This window comes from Rhinopithecus bieti, unplaced genomic scaffold, assembly GCF_001698545.2.
Source record: "Rhinopithecus bieti isolate Rb0 unplaced genomic scaffold, ASM169854v2 scaffold_13558, whole genome shotgun sequence".
In the NCBI taxonomy this organism is placed as follows: domain Eukaryota; kingdom Metazoa; phylum Chordata; class Mammalia; order Primates; family Cercopithecidae; genus Rhinopithecus; species Rhinopithecus bieti.
This window is the reverse complement of record NW_016808198.1, coordinates 2,156,822-2,179,394: the sequence shown is the minus strand read 5'-3', so window position 1 is coordinate 2,179,394 and position 22,573 is coordinate 2,156,822. Positions and strand designations below refer to the sequence as shown.

General features: G+C 33.0%; 1 long non-coding RNA gene across 1 annotated transcript in view; it reads left to right on the top strand.

The window, feature by feature from the left end:
- Nucleotides 1-11,556, top strand: part of LOC108537963 (uncharacterized) — an 87,834-nt gene extending 76,278 nt beyond the window's left edge. The window contains exon 4 of the long non-coding RNA XR_001887970.1: nucleotides 9,581-11,556. This is a non-coding gene — a long non-coding RNA (uncharacterized LOC108537963). The remainder of the gene's footprint in view (nucleotides 1-9,580) is intronic.
- The last annotated feature ends 11,017 nt before the right edge of the window (nucleotides 11,557-22,573 follow it).

Genomic DNA, 22,573 nt, shown 5'->3' with positions numbered 1-22,573 from the left:
GTGTAGTAGTTTTTTTTTTTGTATACTTCACTCATTTTTCTATAGAGGCAATTATGTTATCTGAGTATTAAGACAATTGAATTTTTTTCTTGTTAATTTGAATGTCTTTTTTTTTTTCTTTTCCTTATCTTATTGAACTGATTAGACACTCCAATACCATGTTGAATAGAGTTGCTGAGAGCAGACATCCTTGTCTTTTTTGTGATCTTAGGGGAAAACATCAATACTTTTATTACTAAACATGATGTTAGCTGTAGGTTTTTCTTTTTTAATAGATGTCTTCAACCAATTTGTAAGGACTTCCTCTCCTTTCTTAATTTGTTCAGAATTTTTACCAGGTTTGATGTTTGATTTTTCCAAATAACTTTGTTGTTTCTATTGAGATGATTATGTGATTTTTGGTATTTGGTTTGTTATTGCAGTCAAATACATTGATTAGATTTCAAATACTTAACAAACCTTGCATACCTAGGAGAGATTCCACTTGGACATGATCAATTCTTTTAATGCCTTGCTGAATTTAATTTGCTAAAGTTATATTTACAATGTCGAATTGATTATATTAGGAATATTGATATGTGAATTGGTTTGGTATTAAGGTAATGCTGGCTTGATAAACTAAATTGGGAATGAATCTGCAAATGTCTGGAAGAGTTTTGTACTATTAGTTTTGTTTCTCCCCTAAATGTTTACATGTTATCTGTACTTGATATTTCTTACTAGCAAAAAAAGCTATTTGTTTATGTTAAAAAACTTCTGCTCTTGACCCCTCTTTCTCTTCAACTACTGCTTTGTCTTGCAACTTTCACAGACTTTTTGAATATGGATGTTCATTTGTTTAGTAAAAAGGCTATTTTGCTCTACTGTATTGCTTTTTCTTATTTGTCAAAAGTCAGTTGACAATGTATTTAACTCCTCCAAATTCTTTTACTAAACTGTCTTTAATGTAGTCCTTACTAAATTGTTATTGCTCCTTTTCAAAGAAAGTTGTGGCTGTAAATGTAAACAAAGATTTCTATTTTGCTAAAATTAATGATTATTAATTAGTCTTTTATCAGTTGACTTTTAAAAGACTTTATTTTTTTTTAAAGAAGTTATAGGTTCACAGAAATATTAAGAGGAGTTGACAGAGATTTTCCATATCTGCCTTGCTTCCACAAATGCATAACCTCCCTCATTATCAACATCCTCCACCAGAGTGGTACATTTATTACAACTGATGAACCTACATTGACACATCATAATAACCCAAAGCCCATAGTTTACATTAGGATTCACTTTTTTTTTTTCTTGTTTTTTCTGAGATAGGGTCTCACTGTGTCACCTAAGCTGGAGTGCATTGGTGCAATCATAGCACACTGAATCCTTGATTCCTGAGGCATAAGCTATCGCACCTGGCCCCAACATTACAGTTCACTCTTATGTTGTACATTCTATGGTTTTGGACAGATAAATAATGGCATGTGTTAATTGTAGTATCATACATAATCATTCAGCATATAGTCTTTTGATATTGTCTTCTTTTGCTTAGTCATATGCATTTAAAGTTAACCTGTGTCTTTTCGTGACTTAAAGACTTATTTCTTTTTAGCACTGAATAATATTCCATTGCCTCAATATCCCACAGTTTTTTCTTTTTTTTTCATTCGCCCACTGAAGGACATTTTGGTTGCTTCCAAGTTTTGGCAATTATAAATAAAGCTGCTACAAAACTCTATATAGAGGTTTTTGTGAAGACAAAAGTTTTCAATTCCTTTGGATAAATACCAAAGAGTGCAATTGCTATGTCATATAATGAGTATGTTTAGTTTTGTAAGAAACTACCCAACTGTCTTTCAAAGTAGCTGTAACATTTTGCATTTCAGCAACGATGAATAAGAGCCCTTTTTCCTCCACAACTTCATGAGCATTTGATGTTGTCAGTTTTCCATATTTGGGCCATTTTAACAGATGCACTGTAGTATTTCATGGTTTTAATTTACATTTTTCTGATGACATATGATGCGGACCATCTTGTCATTGTTTATTCCCCATCTGTATAATCTTCTTTAAGTAAAGTGTCTCTTAAGGTCTTCAGCCCATTTGTCAGTCAGATTGTTTGCTTATTGTTGAATTTTAAGGGTGCATTATATATTTTGGATAACTGTCCTCTATCAGATGTGTCTTTTCCAAATATTCCCTCCCAGTCTGTGCCTTGTTTTCTTGTTATCTAGACATTGTCTTATGCAGAACAGAAGTTTTAATTTCATTGAAGTCCAGCTTATCTAATTTTTTCATGAATTATACCTATGATGCTATATCTAAAAAGTCATCTTCATCTGCACAGTTATCTAGATTTTCTTCCATGTTATTTCTAGGAGTTTTATTGTTTTGTGTTTTACATTTAGGTTTGCTATTCATGTTGAGTTAATTTTTGTGAAAGGTGTAAGGTCTCCATCTAGATTCATATTTTTTTTTTGAATGTGGATTTTATTTTGTTTAGTAAAAGGCTATTTTGCTCTACTGTATTGCTTTTTCTTATTTGTCAAAAGTCAGATGACAGTATATTCATGTGGATCTATCTCTGGGTTCTCTATTCTGTTCCATTGATCTATTTTTCTATTAGTTTGTCCTTGCCACACTGTCTTTATTATTGAAGCTTTATCATAAGCCTTGAAGTCAGGCAGTGTCAATCTTACAACTTTGTTCTTCTCTTTCAATATGTGCTGGCTCTTTTGCATTTTTTGGCTCTCCATATAAACTTTAGGGTTCGTTTTTCAATATTCACATAATAACTTGTTGAGATTTTCATTGGAATTTCATTGAATCTACAACCAAGTTGGAAAGAAGTGACATTGTGTCAATATTGAGTCTTTCTACATATGAATATAAAATATTTCTATATTTATTTAGTTTTTTTTATTTCATGAGAGTTCTTTACTTTCCTTCATATTGATCTTGTATATATTTTTCTAGATTCATATATAAATATTTTGTTATTGGGAATGCTAGTGTAAATGTTTTTGTGTTTTTTGTTTCAAATTTCACTTGCTCATTGCTAATATATAGAAAAGTGATTGACTTTTCTATAATATATTAAACGTGTATCCTTCAACCATGCTATAATTGCTTATTGGTTCCCAAAGTTTTTCTTAAATCAATTGTTTTGAATTTTCTGCATATGCGATCATGTCTGCTGTGAAAAAAGACAGTTTTATTTTGTCCTTTGCAATCTGCATACCTATTATTCCCTTTCCTTGTCTTACTGCATAAACTAGTACTTCCAATATGATATTGAAAATAAGTAGTGAGAGGATACAGTCTTGCCTTTATCTTGGTGGGAAAACTTCAAATTCCGCACCATTAAGTATGATATTAGCTATAGGTTTTTGTAAATACTATTTATCAAGTTGAGAAGTTACACTCTATTCCAAGTTTACTGAGAGTTTTTATCATAAATGGGTATTGAGTTTTGTAAAGTACTTATTCAGCACTGATTAATATGATGTGATTTTTATTTTTTAGCATATTGATATAAGGGATTGCATTCATTTATTTTCAAATGTTGAACTAGCCTTGCATATCTGAAGAACACTCCCACTTGGTTGTGGTGTATAATTGTTTTAATATACTATTGAATTTAGTTTGTTATTTTGTTTAGCACTTCTGTATCTATATTCATGAGATATGTTGTCTTATAGTTTTTTTTTTTTTTCCTGGCAATGTGTTTTTATAATTTTCATACTAGGGTAATGCTAGCCTTATAAAGTGAATTAGAAAGTATTCTCTCTGCTTCCATCCTCTGAAAGGCATTGTGTAGAATTGGTATAATTTCTTTCTTAAACATTGGTAGAATTTACTGGTGAACTCATCTGGGGCTACTGCTTTCTGTTTTACAAGTTTAGTAGTTATTGATTCAACTTTTAAAAATAGATATAGGCCTATTTGAATTGTCTACTTTTTCCACTGTATGTTTTGGTATCTTTTGTCACCTAGGTTACCAAATTTATGTACATAGACTTAATATCCTCTTGTTGTCCATAAGATCTGAAATGATGTGCCTTCTTTAATTTCTCATATTGTAAATCATGTCCTCTCCCTTTTTTTCTTTATTAGCCTGTCTGAAGGCTTATTAAATTTATTGATCATTTTAGAGAACCAGTTTTTGGTTTTCTTGATTTTCTCCATTGATTTCCTATTTTCAATTTCATTGATTTCTGCTCTAATTCTTATTATGTATTTTCTTCTGCTTATTTTGGATTTAATTTGCTGCTCCTTTTTTGTTTCCTAAGTGTAAACTTAGAATATTCATTTTAGATACTTCTTTTTTTCTGATGTATATGTCTATGGTAAAAATTTCATGTGTTGAATTGTCACTGAACTACCTTCACTCATCCCAATAATTTTAACAAATTGTGTTTTCATTTTCATTTAGTTTATAACATTTTTTTATCTCTCTTGTGATTTCTTCTTTGACCAATATGTTATTTAGAAGTGTGTTTTTTAATCTCCATTTATTTTTGGATTTTCAAGTTGTCTTTCCGTTATTGATTTATAGGCTAAATCCATTGTTTTCTGAGGGCACATTGTAAGACTTTTGTTGTTTAAATTTGTTACAGTGTGTTTTATGGCCCAGAATTTGGGCAGTCTTGGTGAATATTGGTCGAATTTTCAGGAAAGTTTGACCCCATTCAAAAACTTTCTTATTCTTAGACTTACTCAGAAGCATTCAAAACTAAAATTGCACAAATAGAGACGTTTTAATTAAAAATAAATTCTAATTTAGTTTAATCTTGTCAGAAGACATATTCTGTTTTTTATATGTTGTTATTTATTGTGACTTGTTTGTGTACTCTACTATCAATTGTTAAAATGTTACATGTTTACCTTAGAGGAATATGTATTTTCTAATTGTTGGATATCAATTTTTATGTATGTTCAGCCCTTCTACAACTTTACCAACATTAGGTCTTCTTGGTCTTTTATGTTTCCAAGAAGCATTGTATTAATTATAATGTATAATATATGTGAACACAATAAAATTATATATCATATGAGATTAATAATTATTTATCAATTTCTCTTTATATATATCTTTGTGTATTTTGAGACTGTGTACTTAAAGTCATGTGAATGTTGACTTTTTAGTGGCATCATTAATGATTTAAATTTTAATTGTTGCATAATTACCTTCTGTATCATAATGATTTTAGCTTTGTAGAACATTAATTTAACTACACCAATTTCTTTGGGGCTACTCTTTACATCATATATTATTTCTTGTTATTTTACTATCAAACTATCTGACTATGCATGTGTTAAAACTTTTTTTTTGTAAATAGCATATATTTATAATTTTTTCTTGTTTCTCAATTTAAAAAAAATTACCAGCTGATAGAATAAGTTGGGTATATTTCCATGTATGGTGATTAAATTTGAAATCACTTTTCAAAATACTTTATGCCTTCTTTTGAATGTTGTTTTCCTTCCTTTGAATGATTATTTTAAAAAATAGCATTACTCACGTTGTATTTGGAAGGTTACGCCCCCCACTTTTTTTTATTTAAAAGGTATAACTTACTTTATGTAAGAAATAAATAAGAAACTGTACCCTCCTCATGTGCAATGAAATTTCTTAGACCACTTTAAATCAGACCACCTCTATATAGTTTTTCATAACTATTCATAACTTCATGTTTAATGATAGCTTATGTTTATATCCCTACACCTAAAAGTTACCATGATATGGAACAGAGGATTAAAGACATGGAGTCGGTATTTCAGCACTTAGTATTTAGTTATATTTACATGTGTGTTTTATTTCCTTTGTTTGATGGTCTTTCTTTAACCTTATAAATTCCTTCTGGAATTATGTTTTTTTTTTTTTCTTGACGTACATTCTCTATTAACTCATTTAGTGAAGATTCTAACTACTGTGCCTGTTACATCATAATTACTTAACTAATGTCGATTTCTTTAATAAATTATTAATTTTGCTTCTCATCAGAATGACGCAATAGTTGAAGCAAATAGACAAGAGAAAGGAAGTCTCTCACTGTACGTATGTGTTAGTATTTGTAAAATGTTCAAGGGTAGTATCTTACTCAAACTTTCTACAAGAAACCCAGAATATTTAGCAAATGTCATGCTGCTATGTATTTAAACTGTGAGGAATGTCATGATGCTATATATTTAAACTATAACGATATATAATACAAGGTGGGAGGGTGCTCTTAGAGCACCAGATAATATGATTTTATTTGAGATACCCAGCCTCTGTGCTTCAGCTTCCTTGTCTCAAAAACCGAGGATGGAACAATAGCACCTACCATATAAGGTTGCAGCAACAATTCAATGAGTGCATACATTAAAGGAGTTTGGAGAATGTGTGCATAGCATAAAGTCATGTTAAGAAAATTATTTTAAACTTGGAAGTAGATGAAAAAAACTACATGCCCTTTCAATGCTCATTGCAGCATTGTCTAACAGTCTTTAACAAAAAGAGTCTCCTTGCCTCTCTGCAAGGCTTACTTTCCTTTAGTTTAGAGTCCACAGAATGCACGTTTGTTTGAATTTATACTTACCATTTATTAAGTTTCAAAATCTGTTAAGTTAGATGTTAGTTAATAGTTTTAGTCCAGTAATGATTTAAGTGACTTATACTTAATTAATAGTATAACTTTCAAAGATTTATTACCCTTAAAGATGTTAACCTGTATTGTTTCTAATTTAGCAAACTTATTCAGCATGCCTTTTAAGACTGACTATATAATCCTCTTTTCTTTGAATTGTACTTTTAAGAAGTTTTACTTTGCTACTGGTTTTCCCATTAATAAGTTGAATAAATATTTGATCCATGTTCATGCTATATTTGTATGTCATATTTTTAGCTAAAATATTCTTTGACACATTCAGTAAATATTAGCTATTTTATTACCATTAATCTTTCTATATTGATAAATTTAGAAGATTAGAATATGGTAATGAGAAAATCACAAACTCAATTTTACTTCATTTGATTTGTATTAATAAAAAATATAATTTGTTCTTTTCATTGACTTCCTTTTAAATATTTGTGTCATTTATCCTAAAGAAAATGACCATAGAGAGTACAGAACTTTGAGCACTACAAGTTCTTGTTTTAGGAGAAATCCAAAATATTAAGTTTCCTTGATGTTTAGATTACTGTAAGAAAAAAAGAAATTGTTAACATCAAAATAAACTATAAGTTAAACTTTTAAAAAAAGTTCATGTGTGTGTGTATATACATATATATATGAATATGTTGAAATATTTGTTGAAATTAAGCATTAAGTGATCACACAGATTTTGAAATAAAAGCTGGAAAGCATATGAATTAGTTTTGTATGCCCATATTAATGGTAGTATCAGATAGAGGGATGGATTAGAGATACTTTTCAACCGGAAAATAGCCTGTTATTTCCGCAAGTGATACTAAAATATTGAAGTTTTTTTGTTGGTTTAAAAATTAATTGAAAATTCTTCACATTGTTTCATGTAACTGGCAAAATTACCTAGTCTCCATTTTGAACTAAATGTGTTTAGTCTTTGATAACTTAAAGTGTTGCTCACACCATGTCACTCTAGCCTGGATGATAGAGTGAGACCCTCTCTCAAAACAAAATATAAATAAGAATGAAGACTTGATAATAAAAAGCAGACAAACAAATAGAGTAATATTGATCTTTATGAAGGATGTTAGTTGTCCCATAACCTTACACAATATTGTATTTAAACTGAGTATCTAAGAGTTTTTGTCTACCTCTCTACAGGACTTAAGCATTTAATATTGTTGCTACAGTACCAAGTAATAGAAGGTAAACCTGTAATATCTTTTTGCTACAATATAAGAAAATATGCCTCATTACAGTTATGTTGATAATCAAATTTCCTCTGTGTTTGAGAGTTAAATACTATGCATTTGGCTGATTAATGTATAAGAATGCATGATTACTAAACTAATTTATATACTTTTAGCGGAATTTTTCATTTAGGGGATTCCAATATCTTCTCATTACTCATCAGATAAAATTCATATTCCCAACATAGCATGTGAAGTTCTAGGAGACACAGTTTCTATATTTTTTTTCCTGACACATCCATTATCTGTAACTCTCTAATTTTCAGCAATACCAGCAGGTATTTTAATCCTTTTGGTTCTCAGAGCATGTCAGTCTTATTCCTGTCCCCAAATTTGGCTCTTGTGTTTGCTCTACTTACTACAGGCAACTCCTAAATCTGTGTATAGCTAGATCTCTGTTATTGTTGACACCTCAGCTCATCTATCACTTTCTGAGAAGGTTTCTTGGATTATACCTTTTAAACTCACACTAGTAAATATCATATCACCCTAGGCACTTCTTTCGTGGTCCTCAGCACAAATCATTTTATTGTTTGCTCAACTGAACTATAAACTCAGTGTGTTAAAAGATCTAGTCTGTATTTTTCTTATTTTATCCTCAGTATCAAGCATATGTGAATTACCCAACTGGTTAATGAATGTTGAATGAATTTAACAACAACTTATAAAAACTACACTTTTATTATATGCATCAATAATTGCAGAATTGTGAAACTTTTGTATACATTTTTAAAATATATGCATTAATTCTGTTTTTAGTAATGTGAACATTACTTTTGATAAAGTAAGCTGTATGTACAATATCAAAGGACAACCAAAAGTAATTTTAGCTTAATATTGAAACACGTTTAAGTTGTTTTGACTTGTGTGTTCCTTAAAATAGGTCATACATGTTTAATTTTTAGTAACCATGACTAGTGATGTGTTAAGCTTTTATGATTGATAGATTTGCAATGTTGGCATTTTAATCCACTTATGAAACAGCTTGATCTAAGCTAAGTTCAGATTGATAAGCAAATTCTGGCTTCAAGTTTTTCTAGAATTGTTTTCCTGACTAGCTATGAGTGTATAAGATTCTTGTTTCACTTTAGTGATAAACTTTTACATGTTTAATATCCATCTCTCTCAACACTCAACGGCCTGAGGTCAACCCTAACTTCATATCTTTATAATACATTATAATATTTGCTATATGAGACCCAGGTTCTATGCTTATCATATCCATTCCCTCATTTACTTTTCAGAAGTGTTTCATAAGATAGGTGCTACTTTTATCGTACAGTTACTTACAGAAGGGGAAACTAAGACCTACACAACTATAAGCAAAGTATTCAAGTTCTCGTGTACATTAACATGTGCATGTACATTATCATGAGAACTTGAATACTTTGCTTATAGTAATTTATATGTAATTGTTCTAGAAAGTGTATTACCAACATATGTTTCTGGGATGTAACACATATTTAATAATTGTGTATTAAGTTGAATTTGAAATATGACTAGGGGTGTTTGTGTGTGTGTGTGTGTGTGTGTGTGTCTGTCTGTCTGTCTGCATATCTCCAATTTCTGTGTTTTGTTTCGAGAATGGACAGTTAATTGAAGTTCTCATGCAAGCCTACACAGCTTCTGTCTTATTCAGTCTTATTCTTTTTTGGGCAGCTATAACAGAATACCTGAGCATGTATAATTTATAAATAAAAAAAAATGTGTGTCTCACAGTTCTGGAGGCTGAAAAATCCAAGATCATGGCACTGGCAGGTTTTGTCTGCTGAAGGCCTGATCTTCTCTTCCAAGATGGTGGCTCGAGTGCCGCATTCTCCAGGGTACAGGTATACTGTTTCTCACATGGCAGAAGAGAAAGATCAATGAACCCACTCTTGCAAGCCCATTTTTGTTTTGTTTGTTTGTTTGTTTTTGAGACAATGTCTCACTCTCTCACTCTAGAGGATGGAGTGCGGTGGCACAATCTCTTCTCCCTGCAACCTCCACTTCCCCTGCTCAAGTACTCCTCCCACCTCAGCTTCCCAAGTACCTGGAACCACAGGTGATGACTACCAAAAAGTGTCTGTTTGTTTGTTTGTTTGTTTTTGCTAGAAACTGGCTTTTGCCATGTCAGCCAGGCTGGTCTTGAACTCCCAGGCTCAGCCGAATCATCTGCCTGGGCCTCCCAAAGTGCTTGGATTATAGGCATGACCCACTGCATTCAGCCACAAGCCCATTTTATAATGGCATTATTCTATTCATGAGGTCAGAGCCCTTGCAACCTAAACTCTTATCCATAGGACACAAATTTTAACACTGTTGCATTAGGAATGCACTTTCTGACACATGCATTTTAAGGAAGACAAAAACATTCAAACTACAGCAGATTTTTTTCTACATGTAATTGTTCAAGAAAGTGAGTTACTGCATATGAGAATAAGAAGTTTCTTAACTAAAAACTCTCTAAATAGTAAAAACAGAACAAGCAGCTGAGACTAAACTAGCAAGACACCTTCAAAGAAGCCACAATAGTTCAGAGAACTAAAACATGGATTCAAGATTTCTGGAAACTTAAAAAAAAAAAAGAGAGCTTGACAATTTTATAAAGATTGGATCCGAATCTAATTAATCCAAGAATTTCCTTTATGGCCTGAATGGTGATATGTTAATAATACCAACAAACACTTACGTAGCATTTATTATGAACAGTGCTTTTCAAGATCATTTAATTGTGTCAACAATTCTGTGTAGCAAATAATATTTTTTTTTTTTTATAGAAGAGAATAGGGGTGACAAGGGAAGCATGATGGCTGGTTATTAACATTACACTGGAATCTTCCACAAAGTAAAATATTGTGTGAAAGCAAGCAAAGATATTTGAGTCACAGATTTAATTCAATACTTTAGTGTTACACAATATCTTAATGAAGGAAACAAAAAAAATCTATAATTAAGCAAGATAAATTTTAATGCTTCATAGATAGGATTATTATTCAAAAGATTAATACAACAGAATATTGTCCAAATACAACTCCCAATGCAAAGTAGTGAAAACAAATACATGCAGAAAACTAACACTTTACCTACATACATTGGTTTAGATTTTTTCCAGAAAGTTTAATTTCATATAAATATTTTATCACTTTATATTAGGTTGGTCCAAAAGTAATTCTGGTTTTTGCTAATAAGTATGAATTTTCAATCAAATATTTGGGAGGAATATTAGATTCTGCAACTAATCCTTTATAGGGAAAATAGTCACTGGCATAGAAGAACAAAATCTCTATTTTAAAGTTAGCCCATATGTCTGACTCTTCAAAAAATTTTTACTACTGCATTGACAGATGAAATTTCTTTCGTGTTGGGGGGATGTAGGGGAAAGAATCATAAAGCTTTTACAGATTTATTTCCTTTCCAGATTCTATTTGCAAAGCAAGGCTCACAAAAGATTTTTAATATAGATTTAAGTTTTCCATGATAGTGGGAAAGTTTTCAAGAAAGCTCTATAAACACAATCTCCTAAATCTGATGAGTCTCTGCTAGACATGAAAAAAAAATACATTGTCTTTCACATCCTTCTGTGCTAAGAATTTAGGCTGCAAAGAAAATTTAAAGGCAAAATCCTTATATGAACTTATTTATTCTATATAATTATTAGGCTTAATTTTGTCTAATCATTATTGATCATTTAATAAAATCAGTTGGGGATAAAATTATTCTCTATGTCTCATTGGTTTTCTGTGCTATTTTAGTCTACATGCAATAAAAAGAAAAATATATAAATAACATTTATCACATACTCCATTAAGTCTAACATATGCTAGCACAGCACACTGCAGTCAAATTGTGTATGTCTGTGTAAAATTGGTGCCGCTCCTTCACTAAAAAAACACCTAGTAAATGAAACTGTAGTCCAACAAGTAGACTTATTTTGGCTTTGTATTGAAAGAAAACATATGTAACAAACCTGCACGTTATGCACATGTACCCTAGAACTTAAAGTATAATAAAAAATTAAAAAAAAAAGAAAAGATAAAAAAAATAAGAAAACAAGTGTACAGATTCTAAATTCACAGTCCTTTTTGTGAAAAAGTCCACACTTTATAATTAATGTGTTATTTTGGTTTGTGTTGGTTTCTTCAGTTATTAAAGTCCTATCATCACAGCACACAAAGCAGACATGCAATTTAAAGCTAAGCAACAAGTGTACTAGTGTAGCAGTTTATAAGAAAAAAAAAAAAAAAAGACTGTGTATCAAGCTTTGTAAAGTTGAGGCCATCTAAAGCATCAGGATGAAATTTGGTCTTCATATTTGCATCAGGCAAAGGTTAGCCATATTTTGTGTTTCTAAATTTCCTCTCACAGGGAATTAGATATACATATTTTATGCAATCTTTTCACCTGTCATGATATGCATAAAGTGTATTAACATATGGATGGGGGAACAACATGATCGTTAAAGCAATAGTTTGTGGTTTCTGTCTTCACGGGAAATCCAACGGGGATTGGGATGTTAAAGACTGAGCCAGGTCTACACAGAGTACATTTCGTTAGCTTCCGGGTTGATACTACCGGGGTCATCTTGCTAGTGTACCGTGTGGGCTAAATACCTTATTCCAATTTCTTCAAACAAGGTTTCTCAAAATATCTGTGGTAAGGGACACTTAAAAAATTTCTAATCTCTCATAAATTTATACACTTCTGAATTACAATGAAAATAGATTACTAAAAATAAGTGGAAAATACCCACAAAGACATGAAAGAAACAAGTTCTATTTTGTTAGTATTAGATTCAGTCAACATAAAATTACTTTGTCAATGTACAGTGTACTCTAATACTTAAAAATTTACTCTCAATTCGGACACCTAGATCAATCTGTTTGGTGTATACTGGTATCTCATTGTGGTTTTTATTTGTACTTTCCTGATGGCTTATATTGCTAAGCAGCTTTTTGTTTGTTTGTTTGTTTGTTTCCTTTTTGAGGCGGAGTCTCGCTCTGTCGCCCAGGCTGGAGGACAGTGGTGCAATCTCTGCTTATTGCAAGCTCCGCCTCCTGGGTTCACGCCATTCTCCTGCCTCAGCCTCCCGAGTAGCTGGGAGTAGAGGCGCCCACCACCACGCCCGGCTAAGTTTTTGTGTTTTTAGTAGAGAGGGGGTTTCACCCTGTTAGCCAGGATAGTCTCGAACTCCTGACCTGGTAATCCGTCTGCCTCGGCCTCCCGAAGTGCTGGGATTACAGGCGTGAGCCACCGCGCCCCGCCGCTAAGCATTTTTTTACATGTGCTTCTTGGACATTTGAAAATCTTCTATCGTGAAGTATTTATTCAAGTTGTTTGCACATTTAAAAATGTTTCATTGTCTTCTTATTATTGAGTTGTAAGTTATTTACATAATCTGAATATAAGTGCAATATAAAATACATATGTTGAAAATCATTTCTCCCAGTCTCTGGCTTGTCTTTTTTTTTCTGTGTCCATGGTGTCTTTTACAAAACAGAAGTTTTAAATTTTGTTGATGTCTAACTTGTCGAGGTGTTATTTTAGGTTTTTATTTGTTGTGTTCCACCTAAGAGATGTTTACCAAACTCAAGGCCAAAAATGTTTTCTCTTATAATTTCACCTAGAAATTTTACGGTTTTTGCTTTTGTGTTTAGGTCTATAATTCATTTCAATGTAAATATTGTGAGGTGAAGTTTTAGATTAATTTTCCCCACAACTACATCCAATATTTACAGCATTGCTTGTAAAGTTGATGATCATTTCTCCGTTTTTATTCTAGTATTTTTTACTAAAAAAAAACACCTACCATATATATGTGGATCTTTTTTGAATTCTATACATTTAATTTATCTGTATATATCTTCTTATGCTAAGACCTAACTCTCTTGATTACTCTAGTCTTAGGCTAAGTGTCTAAATCAGGCAATGCCAGTCTTCCCATTTGTTTTTCCAGAATTGCTTTGGCTATTTTATATTGTTTCTGTTCCTATACAAATTTCAGAATCAATTGTCAAATGTAAAAAAAACAAAAATAAATAGTCTGCCTGGATTTTGACTGGGGTTGTGTTTGAATCTATAGATCATCTGAAAAAAAAAAAAAAACAAAAAAAAACTGACAATATATGAGTACATCTGTGTACCTGACATATTCTACATTTAGTAGTTCTTATTTTTTTCTAGCAAAAATGTATAGCTTTCTGTGTAGGTATTCTACACACACTTTTCTAAATAAATAGCTAAATATTTTTTAGTTTTAAATAGCATTGGATTACACTTTAATTTTACTTTCTAAATTGTTCATTGCTAGTATATACAAACAATGAATGGCTATATATAATCATGTACACTTGATCATGGGGGAAAGTGGTTAATGTCCATTCATTACATATAATGTTACTTGTAGGTTTTTAATAGATTCCCTAATCACACTAAGAAAAGTTCATTATTTGCTTATTTGGCGAGGATATTTTATATGAGTGAGTTATCAAGATATGTTGCTAAATTTCCTTAAATATTTGGAAGGTTTTCTATGTATCTTTTTCTAATTTTTTTGAGAGCTGTACTTGGTGAATGTAGCGTATGTGAAGCCCAGATGGTATAATGTTCCTTTAAAATGTGTTTGATTTTTGTTTTGAAGCCAGTTAAGTTACCCGTGGATCAGCTTCAGCCTTTTCAAAGTCTGTTTTGGATATTTGTTTTGAAGACATAGATTTTCCTTTTCGGTTTAGTTTAGCTTACTCTGAAGATATAATTTTACTGCAGATGTATTGAATTGCCTTGATTTTTTCAATATTTTTCTCCTTCTATTTAGCTTGGAACTAAAATGCCTTACCAACCCTTTGTGAACTTCAGGTATTCTCTGGTTATAGCTCCTCATAGGTTTTCATTGATCTGGCCTTGTAAAATTATCCTTCCCAATGCTCAGCTAGGTATTCAATCAGAAGACTCAAGGTTACTTCATGCAGGTTTCTGAAATGTGTTCCCAGCTTCACTTCCATTGGTTGATACCGTGATCTTCAAAATTCTAGCCCACCTCAGCTTCCCTCAACTATATATCTGTTTCCTAAACTCTGTAAGGGATCACCAATACCATTTCATCTTCCTTTCTTTGGTTTGGATTTCCTGTCAGAGTGCTACAGAGTAGAAATACCCCAGCTTCTAGAAGGCCAGCAACACTGTAGAACTTTATCCTACTCCTGGAATCACTTGGAGTTTGGAAGAAACACAATGTTGTGTCTGATGAGGAAAATAATGTAATTTCTAGGAAGTGGTCTTTAGGGTACAACTGTTAATGTGTCGACATTGCCATATGATGTTTCTAATAGCATGAGGGAGGGTTCATAAATATGGCATTAATCTTGGATAAGGATTTAGGAAATGGAGAGATTCTTAGGATTTTGTTTAAATATTAAAAATCAATTTTTAAATAGTTCTTAATTCCAACCAATCTTTTACTCCAAAAATGAATGTGAAATTTTGTAACAATCATTCCTTATTAAAATGTAAGTTATATGCAAATTTGATTTCCAGGAGAAGATGAGAACCAAATGAAAGATGGATGAAAGCTTTCATTTTTCTTATTGTTGTTAGTATCTACTCCTACCTAAAGTCTTGCAGCTTTAGTCTTTTCTTACTTTCCTTCTGAACTTTCTCATAAACCTTTAGACATTCCACACTCTTTTATTTTTAACACTTTGACAAACTTCTAATTCTATAAAGGAGAGATACAAGAGTTATGACCCTTAGTTAGACGTCTAAAATATAGTCTACTTGAAAGAACACACAACAATACCTCTAGTGTAGACCTTTTTTTTTTTTTTTTTTTAGGTTGGCTTTGTTTGATTTCCAGCTGAGTTATTTAAGTGGATCAGAGAGCATCGAATAATTGGTGCTTTCTGAACCAAATAGCAGTGCCTATGGCTAGTTGCCCTTCCAGATCATTGTGGCATGAGCCTTATGATGCTATTATGTGAGCGTTCCTGGCTGTGGCTGTCCTGGGTCATAACCTGATTTTGATAGCAACAATTACAGATACTTCAAATGTCAAGATCAGACCTTATGTGTTTTCCCTGACAATAATGTACTACTGAAGAAAAGCTCAGGGAACAGTCATGAAAGATTCTTCATTTCTAATAGTATTTATGATTTCGATATTTTGAAATACATTGGAAACTAATAATTGCAAATGGAAGGAGTGGACTGTTAGAATGCATTTTGCATGTTTTACATTAAAATAAAACAGAAAAAGCCGGCCGCTGGTAAGTCCCAGTCTGTAATCCCAAGCACTTTGGTAAAGCTGAGGTGGGGATCACAAGATCAGGAGTTTGAGACTAAGTCCTGACCAACATGTGAAACCCCTGTCTCTAGCTAAGAATGCAAAGAATTAGCCGGGAGTGTGGTGCGTACCTGTAATCCCAGCCTACTCAAGAGGCTGAGGCAGGAGAATTGCTTCAATGCAGGAGCAGAGGTTGCAGTGAGTCGAGATCTGCCACTGCACTTCCAGACTAGGCAACAGAGTGAGACTCCATCTCAAAAAAAAAAAAAAAAAAAAAAAAAGAAAAAAGTTAAAATCCTTCAAATGTGAAGATTCAGACCTTATGTATTTTCTAACGATAATGTAGTACTGAAGAAAAGCTTCAGGGAACCCTAGTTTGAAGGTAAGGCTAGGATAATTTGAATATTCACAAGATACTTTTATGGCTCCTTCGTAAACAGTTCATCAAAAGTCTTAGTCATGTGCTCTACAAACTTCATTTCAGAAAGTGACTCCATTCCTCATGAGAAGATATGACTTCATACAGAAAGTGACTCCATTCCTCATGAGAATCGGCCTTTGGTACAACTGCCAATTTTTCCTTATATAAAAATGTCATAAGCTATCCAATTTTAAAATTGGGCAAAAGACCTGAATATGTTATTCTCCAAAGAAGATCTGCAAATAGTCACCAAGCATATAAAAAATGTGGTTAATATCACGAATCATAAGATAAATGCAAAACAAAAACACAATGAAATGTCATCTTACACACCTTAGGGGGGCTACTATCAAGCTAACAGAAAGTAGCAAGTATTGGCAAGGATGCAGAGAAATTGGAACCCATGAACACTACTGGTCAGAATGTAAAATGATACAGCCATTAAGAGAAACAGAATAGAGGTTCCTCAAAAAAATTAAAAATAGTATTAACATATGACCCAGCAATTCGACTTTTGTGTCTATATCAAAAAAAGAAAAAAATTGAAAGCAAAATCTTGAAGACATATTTGAATACCCATGTTCTTACAGCATTATTCACAATAGCCAAGAAGTAAAAGCAACAAAAATGTTCATTGACCAATAACTGGATAAAGAAAATGTATATACATACAATGGAGAATCACACAGACATCAAAAGAAGCACATGCTGCCACATGAATAAACCTCAAGGACATTATGCTAAGTGAACTAAGCCAGTCACAAAAGGACAATACTATATGCTTTCACTTACGTGAAGTATCTAAGTGGTTAAAAATTATAGAATTGGAAAGTAGAAAGGCGGTTGCCAAGGTTTGAGAGAAGAGGGAAAGGTGAATGGGTATAGTTTCAGTTTTATAAGATACGTAGTTCTACAGCTCTGTTGCACAAAATGTGAATATAGTTACTACTAAACTATATACTTAAAATGGTTTTGATGGTAAACTTAAAGCAATGTGATTTTTATCATAATAAAAAATAATGTAGACCTATATGATACATAATAATTGAAATTAGAAGCAATTTTGCGTGTTCAAAAGGAACTACACTATCAATAATAATATATACTTTTCTTTTGCCTTTCTTTTAATTGCTGATACATGCTGAGATCACATTTTGGACAACAAATACACTAAATTTGTGCTCTAAAGTTGATTAAAGAAGTTATTACTCATGGTACCCAGAGAATTTCATCTTCTTTTTTTTTTTTTTTTTTTTAATTTGTATAACAAACTGTCCTGACCAAGTCATTCTCTTTTCAACTTCTTTATCTCTGAATTTGGTCATCCTTATTTCTTTCCTTCATGAGTATTTTCTTGCCTCACGTCAGCTATCACTGTCCACACTGGTAGAGTTAAGAATAGTAAAAATCACCATCCTAGGGATGACAACTTTTTCTTCTCACCCCAATTCTTTCACACTTCTGTTGTTTTTAATAATCATCTTATATATAGATAGATTCTCAATTTAATTAAAATATATTGAATTCTGCAATATACTGACGGCTGCACACAGTACTTGTAAATTAGAGATAAATAAAGATTAGTCTTTGCTTTTTAAGCAGTGGTAGAATCCCTTAGGCAAACAGATAATTATAGTATCATGGGTAAATATTATGATAGATAGAAGCATATACGGCTAAAAAAGGTAATTTAACTTAGGTTTACCTTGAAGAAAGAAAGACCAGGGAAAACACCCAACAGGGGATAACACTGGATACACAGGTCTCATGTAGCATTCATTCTTGGTTGAAAAAGAAATCCGTTGAAATCCATACTCTAAATAATGTCTAAACTCTTTTTTTTTTTTTTTTTTTTTTTTTTTTTTTTTAACAGAGTCTTGCTCTGTCGCCAGGCTGGAGTGCAGGGCAGTGGTGCGATCTCCGCTCACTGCAAACTCCGCCTCCCGGGTTCACACCATTCTCCTGACTCAGCCTCCAGAGTAGCTGGGATTACTGGTGCCCGCCACCATGCCCAGCTAATTTTTTGTATCTTTTTTAGTAGAGACAGGGTTTCACCGTGTTGGCCAAGATGGTCTCGATCTCTGCCCGTCTCGGCCTCCCAAAATGCTGGGATTATAGGTGTGAGCCACCAAGCCCGGCCAATAATGTCTAAACGCTTTAACCCATCTTTCAGTCTGGCATCGAGTTACTTTCTCACATCCTGTCCTCCAGCATGATAGAATCCTATAAATTTAGCTACATGAGCCTAATACTTTCTTATAACCGTAATTTTCTGTATAACATTTTTTCAACTTAGAGTATTTATCTTGTGTCTGTATGTTCAAATTCTATTCTTCTTTAAAGTACAAATTTACATCATTCAGAAAACGTACTGCAGACTGACCTTCAAATTACACATTGCAGGAAGTCATTCTTCAGCCCGTATCTCCTTTTGACGTTTTATTGTGCTTGCTTGCCTTTTGGGGAAATTTTCCTATAACAATTTTTTTTTCTTTTTTTTTTTTTAACTATTTCAGGGTCGTAAGCCCTTTCTCTTGAGATTTCAGTGAAAAAAAAAAATCAAACAAAAAAAACTTCGTTTATATTAAAATCTGTCTTAATTTTAAGAGTATTATCAATAATGTTAATTTGCTCCAGGATAAAATATAAATACATAAGTAAATTGATACAAATTGCAGTCTACTTGAGGACAAAGTTATTGTCTTATTCATTTTGTAACTTCCATTTTCCTCACAATGTAGCTTCTCTGTTGCAGTATGTTAATGAGCAGTTAATGTTTTCTTTCTATAAACCTATCTCCTGCAGACTTTTTTTTTTTTCTTTTTTGGGGGGGGAGAAGAACGGAGTTTCGCTCTTCTTTCCCAAGCTGGTGTGCAATGGCGCGATCTCAGTTCATTGCAACGTCCGCCTCCCGGGTTCAAGCGATTCTCCTGCTTCAGCTTCCCGAGTAACTGGGATTACCGGCACATGCCACCATCACGCCTGACTCATTTTTTGTATATTTAGTAGAAACGGGGTTTCACCATGTTAGCCAGGCTGGCCTCGAACTCCTGACCTCAGATAATCCACCCACCTTTGCCTCTTAAAGTGCTGAGATTACAGGTGTGAGCCACTGCGCCTGGCCCAGACTTTTTTTTTTTTTTTTTTAATGGAACTGCTACACTGCTAAATAAGCAATCATTAAATACTTAAATCAATTTACCTAGCTTTGAATTTCTTGACTAATATCATTCTGAGGATATATCTCTTTTTTTGTTCATTTCTTTAATACTCTGCTCTCAATTTTGTTACTACTCTGGTCACTGATTTTCATGATTAAATGATGTTCTAACCATACTGTGTTATAAATATATCCTCAAATAATTTGCTTTATAACGTCGGTCCTTATACAAAAGTGGGACATTTAAGTACGTGATATCTAAAATAAAAGGCTTAAGAAACACATTTATTCTGTGTATAAATAAAGAGAATGTACAAATTAATATGCCACTTCTCCACCCCATCCTAATTTCATCTTCAGCAGCTGACTCAGTCTACTTGCTGTAGGAACACTTGATTGTGAGCTTCCTTTTTAGTTAGCTTTATATTTCCTCATTCCTTTTTTAATCTTCTTTTTTATTTTAATGATTCTGAGAGAAAACTGACTTTCTGCCTCCAAAACACTTGCTTTGTACTTGTTCAAAACTGTCTATCTTCAAATTTTCTTCCAGGTTAACAACTTTCTTTTTGAACTTCATATTGGTCAAAATACCTGTATCTTAAGAAGAAAAACTAAACCAGCCAAATGCTTTACAATTACCCCTAATATACAATCTCACATCTCTTTATTAATATCTTAAACATTAGATTTTCCCATGTTCTTCTTTCCCCTTGTATTTGCTAGTCAATTAATTTCAGTGTCCTTTCCTATCAGCTACACTAATGAACCTTCTCACACCAAAACTACTAATGTTTTCTAATTGCCAGACCTTTGGAATCTTATTCTATTTAAAACTATATTGTTTGACATTGTTGTTTACTGTCCATTTCTGAATTTTGTTTTATTTTTAATGACAAAAGTGTCTCCCCTTTTTCTTCTGACTCTTCCATTTGTATGTTTTATTTTGTCTCTTACTCTTAACTTTGACAAAGGAAATCTGTAAAAGAATGGGCTCTGATAATGATAATTTAAATGTAAACAGTAAGATGCTTGCCTTTGTTTGATCACTCTTGACAAGAAGTAGAATTATGAGTGCTTAAAGGCATTTATTACAGAATAAAGTTGCTAAATATTTTATTTATATTCCCCAGTTGTGTGACCTTGAGCAAATAGAACTTTATCTTCCTCATTTGTAAAATTCCATCATTGACATCATAATATTTGCCTCACAGGACTATTGTGAGAATTACAAAATAAAACATGTAATGTGTTCAGAACAACAGTTGAAACAAGGTAAACATGCAATATATTTTGGTTATTATTAATTGTTGTCACACCTGCAAATTGGAATGGAAGGTAAGTGAATGTGTGCATACAATAAGAATAATTTCAAATTTAGAGTAGATTATTATTTTAATTCTTTTTATACAGGGAAATTTGCTCAAATTATTTTCTATTTTAGATAAGCAGATGTTTTAGATAATCATCTAGATGAAGCTTTTTATTTTAGAGAAGATGAAACTGAGGTTAAAAGAGTAAAAATGTCATGTCTAGGTCCTATAAATAGTTCTGGGATTTTTCTATGTGTAGGATTCTGCCACCGAAGCTGTACGAGTCTGCAGCAACCTCAATTCTTGCCTCCTCAGAAGAAAAATTTTGACTGAGGGGAATAAAGCAGAAGGCAAGTTTTAGAGCAGGAATGACAGTTTATTAAAAAGCTTTAAAACAGGAACAGAAGTAATGAAAGAACAGCTAGAAGAGGGCCAAATGGGCAATTTGGGAGATCGAGTGTGCAATTTGACCTTCTGACTTGATCTTTTTTAATGTGTGTGATGGGGAGTCTCTATCTGTCGCCAGGCTGGAGTTCAGTAGCGGGATCTCGGCTCACTGCAACCCTGCAACCTCCGCCTCCTGGGTTCAAGCGATTCTCCTGCCTCAGCCTCCCGAACAGCTGGGACTACAGGTGCCCACCACCAAGTGCAGCTAATTTTTGTATTTTTAGTAGAGACAGGGTTTCACCATGTTGGCCAGGATGGCCTCCACCTCTTGACCTCGTGATCCGCCCGCCTCCGCCTCCCTAAGTGCTGGAATTACAGGTGTAAGCCACTATGCCCGGCCCTGAAGTGGGTTTTTATGTGTTGGCATGATTGCAGGGTCTTGCATGCCTTATTCCCTGATTCTTCCCTTGGGGTAGGCTGTCTGCATGTGCATGGACTCCTAGTGCATGGGAGCGGTGCATGCACTGTGTGTTTACTGAAGTTGCACGTATGCCCACTTGAGGCATTCTTCCCTTACCAGTTAAATGTCTCTAGGATGTCATATACTGTTAAACTCTGCCATTTTGCCTCTCAATGGGCACACTTGAGCCCGCTAGCCCAACTCCTGAGATCTTATCAAGAAACTGCTGATCAGCTTCAGAATATTTCTGTCCATTGGGAGACTGCTTTTCCCTGGTACCAGCTGCTACCAATTATTATTTTGGAAAGACAGTTAACAACCACCTGACCATCACCTGATGGTTGCCTGGCATTCTTGGTACATGGTTAGGGGAAGCCCTCTCATGCCCTGCTCATGCCTGACTGGCTACCTATTGTAACAATTCCATTGAATAGAAAATGTATGCCAACTTGCTCACAATTAACAATTTAAAAGTGAATTAGTGAATATACTTAGAGTGTTATTATTTTGGGTCAATGTATCCCTCCTTACTTATGCTTTAAAGAACTCTCTTAACTTATGTTTAACTTGCACTACTGCTGGAATTGTCAGGGACAGGGGGAAGAAGATCGGAGGAGCTTTAATTTAAAAAAATCAATTGAAAGAAAATGACACAACATAATGAAACCCTAGCTCTACTAAAATACAAAAAAAAAAAAAAAAAAAAAAAAAAAAAAA